Source organism: Epinephelus fuscoguttatus, linkage group LG6 (genome assembly GCF_011397635.1).
Source record: "Epinephelus fuscoguttatus linkage group LG6, E.fuscoguttatus.final_Chr_v1".
Classification (NCBI taxonomy): Eukaryota; Metazoa; Chordata; class Actinopteri; order Perciformes; family Serranidae; genus Epinephelus; species Epinephelus fuscoguttatus.
This window is the reverse complement of record NC_064757.1, coordinates 33,888,696-33,896,750: the sequence shown is the minus strand read 5'-3', so window position 1 is coordinate 33,896,750 and position 8,055 is coordinate 33,888,696.

The following is an 8,055-nucleotide window of genomic DNA, read 5'->3' as shown; positions in this document are numbered from 1 at the left end:
AGCATAAACACGTGGCGGTAGGCAGGAGATCACTGAGAGCACGAGCATAACGCTAGCGCAAAGACAATAATCCAGCACTGGAGACAAAGAGAGTGTGGCTTAAGAAGCCGGCTAATTAGGCAGAACGAGCTGCAGGTGTGCCGGGAGCCCAGTGCTCCCGGAGATCGCCCTGGCCCTCGGCACTCACTCTGCAGGGAGAGGGAGAGAAGGATCAGATAGGAGCAAACACAATTGCACAGAAAATCAGGACCACAACAACAATTCTCCAAAGAAAAATGCCCTTCTGCTAACATATGACTCGCTGCAGAACTTTGCCTGGAAAAATATAAACAAAGGCTCTTCCAGTCTGCGGGCTGTAAATTGTTTCGTCTGATTTGCGGGGAATCGGACCTGGTGACAAGGATTGAGGATACCTATATAAAAATAGACATTCTTTTTGCTGATGGCCTCATTTGCTTATGTACTGTAGTTCATATACATATATCATACATATATCCAGTTAGGAACTCCTTGTACCTGCTTTAAAGGCGCTGTATGTAAGAATGTGGCCAAAACGGTTACTGCACTCAAATTCAAAATACTGCTGCAAGTCGTGTCCGCCCCCCCACCCACCCCCCCCTCTACAGATTCGAGGTTGCTGGACAGCGGCATGCTGGAGACTGATTTGTTTGCCCATGGGCGGCTGCCGTGGCAGGGCCGCGTTGCCGCATCCTTGATCTTCGGTTTTCCAGCGGACCGTTCCAGCAAGTCCGGCTTCTCTGCCGCTAACGCTGCTGCCGGGATACAGCGGAGGAGCCGGCTGCTAATGCTATGTACCAGACACTGCTAATGCTGCTTGCCGTGCTGCTGTAGCTCAGTCGTAACTGTAACTGATGCTGAGACTCTACTGACTGTGTGACTGGTAGACGGCGGTGGGTGGCGCAACAGGCCAAAACACAAATTCAAATCATAAACATGATTTGCAGACTGCAAAAATGTTTTTTTAAATGCGAATATTCTGGCCGTACTATTGTTGTCCGTGAGATCAGTATGTTATATAAACATTATTTCTTAGTCTCTGTGACATATTAGGAGGATTTTACGACTATTTGCTTTAGATTTCTTACATATAGCTCCTTTAAGTTACTGACGCAAATTCTCACCCTTGGGCTCAGGGGAGCTCAAGTCTTGCTATGTCTTGTCATTTAGATTTAAAGTGCTCATCATGCCAGTTTCCCCCTCTTAGTTATTATCAGTGAACTCAGTGAACCAAAATGGGTGTATCAGAGAGGTATTCAAATGAACTGTTACATCACTGTACTGCATCGTATGCAGTGCAACCCCTTCACCCATCTATGTCTCACCACTGTGAGATTTCTTGAATGGCTGTAACACTTCTTATACTGATCACATCAATGAACTGAAATGAGATGAAGTAAGTAATTTATCCCATGTATCATTTATTGTGAGCCAGAAAACACATCCAGGACATTTTCACCACATTATCACTGTTAAGAAATGAGGAAAAACTATTAAGCTTCAAGTGTAACCACTGTGTTTTTACCAGATTACTCTGAATGTTTTCAAAAGGTTTCATCAGGCGAAAGAGTTGAAAATGCCTGCAGTGTTGCGTTCAGGTCCAACTTTAAGACCTTGTTTATTTGCTCGCCAGTCTTTCCATACCTTTGAGCATGTATATACTCACAGAAGAATTTGCAGAGCAGTTCAGCAGGTTTGTCAGGACATATAGCTGAAGGGTTAACAGTGCTGCTTATTCAAACAAATATAAAAAGGAAGACAAATTTACCCTTGGGGATGACACTTTGCTCTCTATTAAAAAGAGGGTTAACCACATCACAGTGGACTTGGAATACGTAGCAGTTTGGTCACTGCTGGACGAAGTGATAGTGATTGTGTTTAGGAACAGGCTCCACTGGTGCCTAAATTAGAGACAATCAGATTTTATCTTCTTGGCAATGCTGGAGGCGGACAAGCCCACCCTCCCTCTTTAACTTGTCGTTTTAGTTTCACACCAAAACAAGGCACATCTAGATGTTGTTTGCGATGCTTTAGCAATGGTCCCTTGCAAATAACAGCATGGTCAGTCACTCAGACAGTCCTGTTGGATGGACATGAGAAACAAATGGGATTTTCACACAGCCCGACAGACGTTAGAGAGGCACAGTATGTACAGCATTGCTCACATGTGAGTGTGAAAAATACACTCAGACATGAATTACTAAAACTTTAAAACAACAGCTGATGTTTTTTTTAAAGGTGCAGATGTGTTTCACAGACAACAGGAAACAAAGGGGACAACCCTGCTTTCAATTCACTCTGAAACACAAGGTAGTTTTTCCAAAATGTGTGTGTCCACTGAGGATTTCTGTGTGCGCCCAGGCAGAATAATAACCGAGGCCGCTCAGAGTTTTCCCCCGAAGACTGCAGGCAACACAGCGAGCGCTCAAAAACTTTGGCCATCAGCTGGTCAGAGCAGAATCATCATCTTTAAATAGATGCGTGATGTTTACCTGTTCCGAACTGGGTCATCACACACACACACACACACACACACACACACACATCAGGCGCACACTGGAATGCTGTTCATCAACAAACACCCCTCCCCAGGTCAGCTCCATGGTTACCAGCCCTGTCCCTTCAGTGCAAACACACACACACACACACACACACACACACACACACACACACACACACACACACATACACACACACACACCAACACACAAGAGTCAAACAAATATTGACTATTTTCAGGTTTTAAGTCTTAAACTCAAAGTTACATTTTGGCCACTGTGAGTCAAACCATACATGAAAAACATTTGCACATTTAACTCGATACTTGATAGACACACAAAACAGTCTGTATTTAATTCACACAGGGGAAAAGATGGTCCTTTGTGTTTTTACTCAGCAGAGATGCAAGTATTCCTGCCAATATTTTGTATCATTTCAGTGTATATTTCATGTGTTTTTTAAAATGGAAGGGGACTACATACTCTCAGAGGTTAAATAAATAGCATCAGCAAGCTAGTGAGCAAACTTAATTTACATACTGTTGAACTTTTCACAGCAGGAGTTCGAATGCACTTTGGGAAGAAGTGCAGACATTGACTTTGACAAAATGAAATATCTTAATCAGGGGCCATTTTTGAAGCAAAATATCTGCAATGTGAAGCAGATTTTCACTTATCCAGCAAACTTAATAATATTACTTAATGATAAATTCTCCTGAGGGCCCTGACCCTGCTCCACACACTCCTGTAATATGATACATCTTGACCCCAACTCCCCCCTCTGTCCCTCTAGAGCCACCAACCCCCCTGTTCTCTTGTGACCTCCGACATTCCTGAATCCCACCAACAGGAGCCCACACACAAATCTCTATACACAGATATCTGCACATCTATGGCGATCATCAGGAGGCCAATTGTTGGTGGGCTCTGATAGATGTTGAGAAAGATTCTCAGCCATCCAGGTCATGGTAAGTGCTGTGTTGTAGGCAACTGGACTTGCTTGAGTTTCTTGAAGACGTGAGAAGTCTCACCTCTCATCCAAGAGGCTTCGTCAGTCCAGAACTGAAGAAGCATGTGGGGTGCTTTGCTTGGGCCTGCTGCCCCCGCGACCCGGCCCCTGATAAGCCAATGAAAATGGATTTTAAAAAGAAAAAATGTGGTTGCCCACTTTTTGTTTTAGAATTTTATAGAAATGTGGTTAAAATCACTGCACCGTGGCTGAATGAGGCTGCTCACATGAAAAATAGATTTAAAAAAAGCTCCAGTGAGAATGATTTTTCTGGATACATTTATGGTTTTGCTGAATAAAAACAGACTTAAAGACCACACTAGCTTGTTATTAGAGAGTCACAGTGATGAAGTGGTGATAAAGGCCAGACAAAGATAGCAGTGCAGGGAAAGACTCAGCGAGTACGTCATCAGACAGTGTAATGCCAGGGGCTCTCCAGTGTGTATTCATATCACAGAGCTGTTGGGGGAGGGGGATGAAGAGAATGGGAGGAAGGTAGAGAGAGAAAGAAGGAGAGAGTGGTCACCCTGGTAATAAAAGCAACTGTGCTCAGCGATCATTCAACATTGCCTTACATACACAAACACATGCTGTACCTTTAGCTGTTCTCCTGCCACGACACTCTTTTCTTTGGCCGATGTGCTCGCATGCACAGACACAAAAACATCCCATCCATTCCTTTTTATATTATCTGTGCTTCTCTCTGCCTGTGCAGCCCTTGGGGTTTCTTTTTTCTTCCTCTAAATCTATTCCAGGATGTCTCTTTCAGAGCAGCAGTATTCAAACTCACCAGAGCTCACTCAGACAATGTGCTACATTTTCTCAACATCACATCCAAAATTAACTTTTAATCCTGCTCTTGAATTTAACTGGTCTCTGTTTCCAGCTCGGTCGGTCTGTGTCTGTTTGCCAGTGGATTTATGAAACAGTGATGACCAGATTTCTTGGTAGTATAGCGGACAGCGTGACCTCTTAAACCGCCCACATGTGGGTCATTAAAACATCAGCACATGGAGAGGCCACGCATTATTAAAACCCACAAAACAAAGACTATGACTGTAACAAATCCAACAAAAAGTGCAAAATAAAGGACAGATAAACAATTGTCAGCTTCTATATCTCCCTACGATGCAGTAGTGCATGCTTGTATTTCAAAATAATCCATTGGTCGTCAGTGTTGGAGTCAGTAGTACTTTAAGTGTGCATTAGAATTCAGAAAAGAGTCCTGCGCACGCTGCGACCGGCAGTGAGTAAAAGGGGAACCAGCGTATGTATTGTCTGAGAAAGCTGTCTTCTTTTCACATTGACCAAACTTTATTGACCCTCTTTTACCGTGCTTTTATTGAATCTATTTTATCCTTCTGCTTGGTGTCTTGGTTTAGCAACCTTTCCCTGAAAAACAAGAACTCCCTAAATCAAATAGTCAGATGGTCCAGTAGGCTGATAGGAGAACCTCAGCTTAAGCCAGAATCCTTATATACCAGGCAGTTACAGAGGATGGCTGGTTCCATCCTGCAAGATGGCTCCCACCCACTACATGGGGAATTTCAGCCCCTCCCATCAGGCCGCAGATACAAACTCCCAGCCTGCAAAACAAAGCGATATAAAGACAGCTTTGTCCCATCAGCCATTAGAGAGATAAACAAAATTAATGACAGTACAAATTTTATTCATTTAATTATTTGGTATTGTTTTTAAATTCATATTTTGGGTGTTATAATGGTTTTACATGCCCTTTTTAATCCTGCACTTTGAATTGACGCACTGATGACACTTTACCTTTTTACTGTTATTATGTTACTGTGTCTGACCTGTTTGACTGTTTTGTGTAGATGAAGCCAAATCACTTAAACTGTGAACTAAATCTACCTTCGGGTACAAATAACCTTACCTTACCTTACCTTACCTTACCTTACCTTACCTTACCTTACCTTACCTTACCTTACCTTGGAACAAGCAGGTAACTTTTCAATAAACTCAACTGAGTCGACACACTTAGCACAAATCCACGCACAAACACAGAGCACAAATCAGCCAAACTCAGAACAACAATCAGACATAACCGTTTCACCTGTGCATGAATGTAACATAGGAAAGCAATTCCTGTCTAGGGGCGGTGCTTAGAGGTACCCTCTAGAAATGCAAGGGTCAGTATATGTGCTATCTAGTTACCGAAAGGGATTAAAATAAATTCTGAAATGTTGTGATATAAAACTATTTTCATGTAAAGGCGGTGTTTAACTTCATAAATAGACACAAACACAATACTGTACTCACATGCATCTACATACATGCAAATGAAGAGCAGAGCTATGTAATGGTATTCCCAAGTGCTGTACTTAAGTACCTTTTTGACGTACTTGCACTTTCCTTGCAATACTTCACAATATTGACTCCCTTTCCACTTTCGAATCCTGTCTGAAAGCACACCTTTAAGCTGGCATATATATGTGGAGACACACATATGTAGATCTGATGATGATGACTTTATGATGATGATTATCTAACTTATATTTATAATTACAATTTTTGCCTTGCCATTTTACCAATTTTATTGTATATTACACAATGGTTTGATTTTATGATCTAGTGATACATGGCTGCTTGTTTTTTGTTTTTTTTTTAGCTGTGTCTTATAAGGTGTCCTTGGGTGCTTTGCAAGACGCCAATAAATAACATGCATTGTTATCATTATTATTACTTATATTGAGATATCCATTTCATCCCATTTTATACTTTTACTTCCCTACATCTCAGACATAAATACTGTACTTTTTTTTCTGCACTACATTTATCTGACAACATAGGTTACTTTGTAGATTGGGATTATTAATACAAATGTAAATCAAGGAATAAATGATGATTTTTAATATTGGTCAAACTACACAGCAGTATATCATTCACTTACACTGAGCGCCACATTTACAAGCTGCAACATGCAATTGATGATCTAGTAATATATAATATTTTGTACAAGTACTTTTACTTTTTGTACTTTGAGTACTCGCGACATTGGCTCAGTCCATAGGGACTTGGGTAGGGAACCGGATGTTTGCCGTTTGTTCAAGTCTCTGTCCGGATCAAATATGGATCATGGACTGGTAGCTGGAGAGGTGCCAGTTTGCCTCCTGGACACTGCCAAGGCGCCGCTGAACAAGGCACCAAATGCTCGGGGCGCCCGTCCATGGGCAGCCCCCTCATTCATGCATGTATAGGTCCTGTTTGTGCATGTGTGTGTGTTTCAGGCCTGTGCGTATATGACAACACAGTGAAAAATTGAATTTCCCTTCAGGAATTAATAAAGTATATCTTCTTCTTTTGCAGGACATTTACTTGTAACTAGGTATTTGTAGACTGTGGCATTATCACTTTTACTTAAGTAAAAGATCTGAGTACTTCTTCCATTACTGGTAATTACTGTGAAATATCTTTGTGTGACTTTTTTCAGTTGTCACCTCCCAGCTGCCGTCTCTTTTGAGAAGTCTAATGCAAAGTGATTTAAAGGTAATTAAAGCAAAGAATCAGCCAATGAATCATTTAAAGCTGCAGGATATATTATGTTACCAAGCCGTAGCATGTTAGTTCAGAGTCACGTTAGCTGAATGAAATTCTATTGCAGAAAGGAAACTGTTCTGCTTTGTGTAGCTTCAGTCTCAGTGGAGCCTGAAGGGGGACTGAAGGAGGAGAGAGAGGAGAAGAATGGATGTACAAGTGTCACAGAGAGAGGAGTAAAGAGAGTGTGTAACCTTATGAAAGAGAGAGAAATGAGATACAGAAAGACAGTACAGTGTGAGAAGGAGTGGAGGAATTAAGTATAGACTGAGCCAGATAGAAAAGCTGGCAGCGAGGAGCGGAGGTCAGAGGTGAGGATCCGGTGTAACAGTAGAGGAGGAGCAGAAGTTCTTGATGGCACTTCTCATACTTTCTGGTGTAAAAGGAAACCTCAGGATGCCACCCTTGATGCATTCATCCTGCTACTGCTGCACTGCTTTAAATACTTTTTGAAACTGTGAAAATTCAGATCTCAGAACACAAGGTGCAATTTAGACGAAGAGATTTAGTTTGGAAATAGCAAAACATCTTTTTTAAAGCAATCTCTCTAGTCGCTGTTGTTTAGTAAGCTGGATTTTTGTTTTTGATACATATATTATCACCACATATCCGCAAAGAGCTCAGATCTCATGAAGTGAGCATGTTTGATTGTGATGTCGATACATTCCCAGATACATAAAACATTTCAGATTGTAGAGACTCTCTTTTGATTCTCTGTAAAGTGTACTTAAGTTGTAATTTAGTGAACAACAAAACGGTACTAACGATAAAAAAAATGAAGACAGGTGGAGGAGCAGCTGATACAGATAACAGCTTGATTACAGAATGGCGTTGTGCATGCTGCGTCATGTCACTCCTGTCTGCTCCTTCAGAAGGCACGAGACAAAATATTGGGCCTGTTCCTGTATCATACCTATTCAGTATGATACAGTTTGAGTTAACAAATAAAAGTGGCATCTATGTGCAGCCCTCCTTCTC